Raw genomic sequence first — 7819 nt, forward strand, 5'->3', positions numbered from 1 at the left:
GTCTTTACATGGGAAAAATCTTGCTCTTTTAGGAAAGTGGTTTTGGCGAGCTAAAACCGAGCCAAAGACACTTTGGGTTTCAATAATTAAGAGTATTTATGGTTCTAATGGGCTACTTCCCCCTACGCGTCTCTCCGGACCGTTAGGGGTGAGTAGCGTGTGGTCCAATATTTTGCGTGCAGGTGTCATGATAGAGAAGATGGATATTAATTTTGCTTCGTCCTTTTCAAAGATTATTGGTGACGGTTCGGACACGAGTTTTTGGGAAGATCCATGGGTGTGCAGTACTCCATTAAAGCAAAAATTCACGAGACTTTACCACTTGGAAGAAGAACTGGAAGCAAGAGTAATAGATCGGGTTTCTTGGATTGAGAGGAACATGACTTGCAATTTTAGATGGACACGCAATGTTTCGGGTCGCACTTGCAATGATCTCGACTCTCTTCTTGCGCTACTAAATGCTTATGTGAAACAAGATAAGATTATGGATTCGTGGACTTGGGATTTGGCGAGTAATGGGATTTTTACCACAAAGAAGTTGGCAAATTTACTTGATGATAATATTCTTAATAAAAGGATGTTGGTTCGTGAAGAATTTTTGAAGAATCGGTTAACTCCTAGTAAAGTTGCAATTTTCATATGGAGGGCATTAAAAAGGCGAATTCCAGTACGTATCGAACTTGATAAAAGAGGTATAGACTTGGATTCCGTTAGATGTACTTTATGTGATGATGATGTGAAGACCATTGAACATACTCTAATTTTTTGTCGTCATGCAATGGATATTTGGGTTCTGGTCTATAAATGGTGGGGCTTAGGTTCGGTATCGAACTTAAGCATAGATGAAATCATTCGTGGAAAATGTAATCGATCCTTATCCCCTCTTTGGTCTAGTATTTGGCAAGCAATTGAATGGACGTGCGGATATTTGATTTGGAAAAATAGAAACCAAAAAGTTTTTTCGAACTCTTCATGGAGCGGTTCTACGGGGCTATTAGAGATTCAACTCAAGTCTTTTGAATGGATTTCTAATAGATTGAAGAATAGAAAGTTAGAGTGGTTAGGTTGGATCTCGAATCCATGGTCTTGTCTTGTGTAGCATAGCTTTTTATAGTTGCTTTCTCCGTAACTTGGTTGTAGTCGAGTTTTCTCATTTGTGTGTTCCTATGTCGATCCTTATTGTACGGGTTTCCCCCCTTAGTGGGCTTGTGTTAATCTATTCTTGCGTTTCGGGAAAAAAACTAAAGTACCAATGGTTGAGAGGTGACCAATATTTTACCCACAGTGAAGTACCGAATATCATAACATTCTAATCGTGCTATACGTTTATATCATCTTCCAAATGATTATTTGAAAATCAATGTTGACTTATTTATATATTGAGGGCATGTTTGGCAAATGTAGTTGATAGCTCAAGCTGAAAACTGATAGTTGTTAGCTGGAAGCTGGTAGCTGGTATGAATCATGTTTGATAGCTGTTAGGTTCGAACATGATTCAAACATGATCATGCTCGAACTCAAGTTTAGAATACATTGTATTCAAACTCGAACGGGTCCTGTTCGAACTCGAACCTGTTGGAATTTAGAAAAGTTTATTTTATTTTACTTTTTTTTTTTTTGAAAAAAGATTTTGTTTACAATAAACAAATAGTGTAACATTTATTTATGAAGATCATATCAAATAACTACACAAAACACACAACAGTAAACATATAACAAAATAACACACAACATAATTGTTTTTATGGTTGACTCAAATTGACATTCGGATAAGATTGGGTTGATTGTAACACATCTTGTTTTCCACTCGCATTCGATTTCGACTTTTTCTTCCTTGTTTGATCTGATTTATTATAGATTTATAGTGTGACGTGCAACCTTGCAACCGAAGTTCGAACCTGTTTGAGTTAGAATACAGTGAATTCGAACATGGTGAGTTCGACAATCAATCGTTTTTGCGTACACCAAAATTTATATAAAAAAGGCCCAAAATGAAACTTTGGACTCTTTTAAGTAGAGAAAACTAGTGTTCGAGCCCTCGCTTCGCGGCGGGGGTTCGGTTTTCAATGTATTTTATTGCGTTTAGTTTGTAAAATCATTTTGTGATTAACGATGATGTCGTTGAAGCGCAACTCGAGTCGAACTAAAAGGTATAACCCGTGAAAAATTTAAATGTTATTTTAAATTAACAATATATGTGCATCTCCGCGTTTCGCTATGGGATTGTCGACTTTTAAAAATTTAACGGAGAATTAACGTGTATGAAAAGTACCCCAAATATTTAGCGTTTTTTAAAAAGCGTCCGTTTTGCGTATAGCTAGTGACATTGTGTTCCTAAAATTATTTCGAGTTTAACGATGATGGCAAAAAAATTTAATTCGTTGCGAGCGCGAAGATATGGCCCATTGAATATTTGTGTGGAGTTTGTTTAAGATTTTTTTATGAGAATGAGTATTTGACACTTTATCCCCCTGTTTGGGGGGTGGATTTGATTTTTTGGATAAAGTGTGGGGGTTTTGTTGTTCAATTTGGGAAGAAAAAAAAGGCGAAAAGTTGAAATAACCGCTGAGTACTATTCATTTACCCTATATCTTTTAGATATAGGTATAATTAGTGTTGGAACTCAATCCTAAGTTTGTTCTAAAATTTTAAAGGGTTAAAGCTAAAAATAGGCTACAAACTTACAAAAATGTACCGATATCGCCTACAAACTCATTTCCGTCCTACTGTCGCCTACAAACTTATAACAAATGTGCTGATGTTAACATTTTGTTACCGGTTACCTGCTGAACCGGTAAAGTTAATTATTTAACTTTTTTTATTTATTTTATATGTCCTGATGTCGCCCATATACTTTCAGTTGTGTTCCGATGTCGCACATATACTTTCAGTTCTGTTCCGATGTCGCCCATATACTTTCAGTTATGTTTCGATGTATCACCGACGTGTCATGACTACTTAGAAGCCACGATTCAACCATTTTGTTGACGGTTAAAAAAAGTATTTTGTTTATATTAGCACATTTTTTATAAGTTTGTAGGCGACAGTAGGACGAAAATGAGTTTGTGGGCGACATCGGTACATTTGTGTAAGTTTGTAGCCTATTTTTGGCTTTAACCCAAATTTAAAAAGTCATCGACTCATCGGTATGTATAAAAGCATGGTAGAATATCAATAGGAATGACACCCGCGGGTCGTGGGCGCGGATCCACTACATCCATCACCCGCACCCGCGGATTTTTTTACGATTCATTAATCCGCGGATCTTGGTTCACGGATTTATTTTTAGATCCATCACCTGTATGTACGGATATTCGCGGGTCACGGGTTTACCCGCGGATCTTATTCATGAAGTATATGTAAACTAAAATATTCAAAAATAAATATCATTACGTAATTCAAAGTGACATAAAAACATCATCCAATAATATATTCATGTTTATGATATAATAAAATAAGAAAACATATAATATTAGTTATACTTTTCTTACTAATATATGCGAAGTTAGAATGTTTAAAATTAACAATTAAAATTTAGTTGCTAAAACTAATCATAAAGTACGTTGACGAATTACTAGAGTTATTTTCACTCATTTAGAACGGGTATATCCGCGGATTATTCAAATGGGTATTACGGATTTTCGGATCGGATTTTACCCACAACGGATCTATTACATCCATCACCCACCCGCAATCCGTCTGCGGGTACAAAATTACATCCATCGCCCACCCACGGGTAAAGATTTTGGATTTTATCCACCCATCACGGGCGCGGGTATCCTCGGATCTCGGATTTTTTTAGATCCATTGCCATCCCTAAATATCAACGTCTCATGCATATAAATGGGTGGTGACTTTTTTCATTTCATAAACCGTCAAATAATGTTTTTTTTTTTTTTTAAAGCAAGTTTATATTAACAAACCAAAGGTGTTACAATGAGCGAAGAGCAAGCTCAAGAACAATTACACGAGAATGGTTTGCAAAGTTTGCAAACCAATTACACAAAACTTACACTATTCTGAGATATACACTATGATCGTTTATTCAAGTAAGCCAATCTAGTTTCTGTTTTTTCGTTCTTTTAAAAATTCAATCAAAAGCTTTGACTTCTATTCCATTCAAAGCTACCAGTGGATTCCAATTTTTCCCCCGAAAGACCATCTGGTTCCTATTTTTTCAAATTAGGTATGTACAAACCTATTCAACCGCTTGCCAATTTTTTTTCCATAAGCCGTTGAAGAAGTCGGACCTTTACCTCTCAAGATTTCATTGATGCTAAGATTTGTCATATTACCTAGACCCCACCACACGAAGACTCGGTCCTATAAATCCAAAGCGCATTTGCAAAAGATTAAAGAGTGTTCCACGATTTCTAGATCATGATCACATAACGGGCATCTTACACTATGCAAATCTATACCTCTCTTATCAAGCTCAATCCTAACGGGCAGCCATTTTTTACACGCCCGCCGTACGAAGATTTCTATATTTTTTGGTACCAAATTATTCCGCATATATAGTTTCAGTGTAGTTTACGTTTTCCGCAAGCAGTTGATTATTAATAAGAAGGGATAGAATTCTTACAGTGAAAATGCGTCATGTGAGATAGTCCAATTACACGCATCTCCTCTCGAACTGTTGAAACTGTAACCCGCAATTAAAGTGGATAAATCGTCAAGCTCACTTAGTGTTCTACCGGTTGGAGGATGGATCCATTCTCCCTTAAAACAGCTCCCGATTCAGTCAAATCAATTCGCTCCCTTGTAGTAGCCTGTTTCGAAGCTTCCAATCTATAGAGAAGATAAAACCCGCAACTTGCTTCCGTTTATCCACGCCGTATCCCAGAATTTCATCATCGAACCTTCGCTAATTGTTTTGACGAAAGAGTTTTAGAAATTGATGTCAATGTCATGAAGATGAGTACGTGTTAAAAGAATGTTTCTCCAAATGCTCGGTTTCAAAGAGTGATTTGCTTCACTCTCTAATTCCAAGCCACTACACGAACCATATATACTACGAATTATTTTAGCCCAAAGTGAGTCGGTATCGGTATTAAACCTCCACCATCACTTTCTCAATAACGCAAGATTTTACTTTCTATAGGCCCGATGTTTAACCCCCCGTTTTCATATGAAGATACAACTTTATCCCATTTTACTCACGGAATTTTTGAGTTTAATTCTGACCCGCCCCAAAAGAACACTTTCCTCACAGGTACACCAGGTTAAAGGGTGCATCAACTTTACAATGTTAGGCTAGTATAACAATTTTAAGCATATTTAAAATCTAACAGATAAAACTTATACCTATTACGAATAGGTGTGTAAACTCGAAGTCGATACGTTAGAAGTTTGATTCGAGTTGATCGTAAACGAGCTCCAACTCGAACATACTTTAAAGATCGTTTATCAAGTGATTTTGAGTTTGAGATTTCTTTATCAAGCTCGAATATGTTGGTGAGCCCAAACGAACTTTGCATATATATTACGGAGTAAATATATTTTTTTATTCTTAAAATTAATACGGAGTAATAGTGAATCGTATTATTTGTGCTCAAAAATCAAGAAAAGATAAATACGGAGAATGTAATATAATTATTAATTATATTGTATCTCTTTTATTTATTTTTATATAATAACAAAACCTAAAACAGGTCATCTAAAGAAGAAAGAATTAATCCTAGATTCCTAGCCATCAAACAAATAATCTACACTAATCTAAATCATCCATTTTTCTTAAACTTGATTATGACATAATAATTCGCTCCATGAATTATTTGATTACCAAAACACCCTTGAAACACAAAACTAGCTAGACAACATGGGAAAATAAGGGATCTGTAAAATTGAATTCATTCACAACCAAACAATAACAAAAACACCCTAATTTCCTCTCAAAAACCCTAACTTCAAAATCCAATTGGAAACAAATTCAGAGCTATTAGATATCTGCACACATATACAAATCTGATTCGTATCCATTGTGTTCGTAACCATTCGTTCAAATCTACAGTAAGTCTCGATTTGTGTTCGAATCCGGCAATGAAATCGGAAATAATATAAATGATCTGGCAATGAAATTGAGTCAGATCGGAACAGATTCAGAAATCAATCTAACGCCAAAAACAATCGACGTATCTGATTGCTATGGAAAAAGGTACCATATTTCGATTTCTAGGTTAAATCAAAAAACAATTTGTCAGTTATGTCCAATCAATTGGGTTTCGTCTTTATGGTTGATGGATTTATAAAGAATTTTTCATTTTAATTTTAAACAATTTTCAATCTATATTAAACCTGATGTTGTTTTTAATTTTCATTCTATATAGTTTAAGCAAACAGTTGGATTGCAAACAAAGAAAATGATGTTGGTTTTTAATTTCATTACAAATATTGTAAGGAAGATGGGTCATTTCAATTCACGATATGCTTTGTTTCTAACAGGTTGTTTGAAAGGTTTACTAAGAAAAGAAACAGTTTGAATTTATAAAATGGGTCTAACATGTTTAAAAGTCACCAAAGTGTATTAATATTATTAATCCCTAAACTAACCTGTATTAAAAACTTAGATTAGTTATGTGTAATTTCCTTAATCATATTGAAGATAAATCATGACCTAGATTGACCCATTGACTATTGTGTTTGTTATTCCAGGAGGATGTGGCTAAATTTCTTACAAAATTTGCTGATGTAGCTAGGATTTTCATGAGGACTATGCAATGAAAGGGTTCCAATAAGTCTTAAGTTTGTTAGAATCATTGAAAATAGACTAAAGAAAATGCACTAGAAAAGTAGGTAAGAAACTTATCTTCTTATTACACTAATTCATTTATAGGTCTAAATATTACATACGAACATGTGCTTTTTAAATGCTTAAAGTTGCTTTATTCAACGTGTTTTTCACTTATTATGAAGTTCAAACAAAGATGCTGGTAGCCAAACTTCATTGTACCTACAAACGGAATTTGAAAAATTGTTCTCGCAGTCAGATTGGTTAACATCTCAAATTAGCAGTACTTAAGGTAACAGGTAAGTAAACTACGTCAAGGTTCAAATTTTTTTAATCTTTTGAGAGTATCGTAATGATCTGTACGTTTAGTTCAAGTTGTGGTATCTTCCGGTAGTATTTAATTTTATTATTTGCGTATGTTTGAAAATTAGTATGTGAATTGACGTTGTGGTCTATTAAATCATGAACTTTTTGAGGAAGTTTAAGAATGTCAAGAATATAAATGGTTGGATGTTGAGCATTGAGCAACAATGAGGAGATGCTCCTCATTTTATTCGATGTTGTTGATGTTGTTGTCTATTTTGTTATTGAATGTATTATGTTTGCTATTGAACATATGTGAGTAAGCACAATGGATCTATTGACGATTAGTTATAGCATGTAAAACGTACTCAGACGTTGGATATAATGCGGCCCCATTTATAAAATAAAATCCAGATTTTGAGTTTTGTGATCAAATTTGATTCTGTAAGTTACATAATTTTGAAGAGTACTTCTTTTCATATCAAATGTCAAAAGTATACTTCTTCATTTTGGTCTCAAATATAAAGCTTCTATACTTCGGTTCTGTGGTAGGGCTAGATAATCTATGAAAGAGGGGTGAAGTGGCAAAATTTTTAAAATTAGCAAAATTGTATTGCGCAAGTTATATAATTTAATCTTTTGCTAAAACATATTTGTTTATAAAGATACAATAAACAAGAAAGGGATAGAGGAGACTGCTTTGGTATCATTGGCCATACAAGTGGTATTTCAACCCATTATGATTTACTTATGAATGAGTTGATATGAGTTATGCATTATCTCAAA

General features: G+C 34.4%; 1 long non-coding RNA gene across 1 annotated transcript; it reads left to right on the top strand.

Annotated features, from left to right (window-relative positions):
• The first annotated feature begins 5992 nt into the window (after window positions 1-5992).
• On the top strand, window positions 5993-7587 carry LOC139845333 (uncharacterized). The gene is made up of 3 exons (XR_011758282.1): window positions 5993-6157; window positions 6655-6795; window positions 6916-7587. It is a non-coding gene; the product is annotated as an uncharacterized lncRNA (long non-coding RNA).
• The last annotated feature ends 232 nt before the right edge of the window (window positions 7588-7819 follow it).

This window comes from Rutidosis leptorrhynchoides, chromosome 4 (genome assembly GCF_046630445.1).
Source record: "Rutidosis leptorrhynchoides isolate AG116_Rl617_1_P2 chromosome 4, CSIRO_AGI_Rlap_v1, whole genome shotgun sequence".
Taxonomy (NCBI): Eukaryota; Viridiplantae; Streptophyta; class Magnoliopsida; order Asterales; family Asteraceae; genus Rutidosis; species Rutidosis leptorrhynchoides.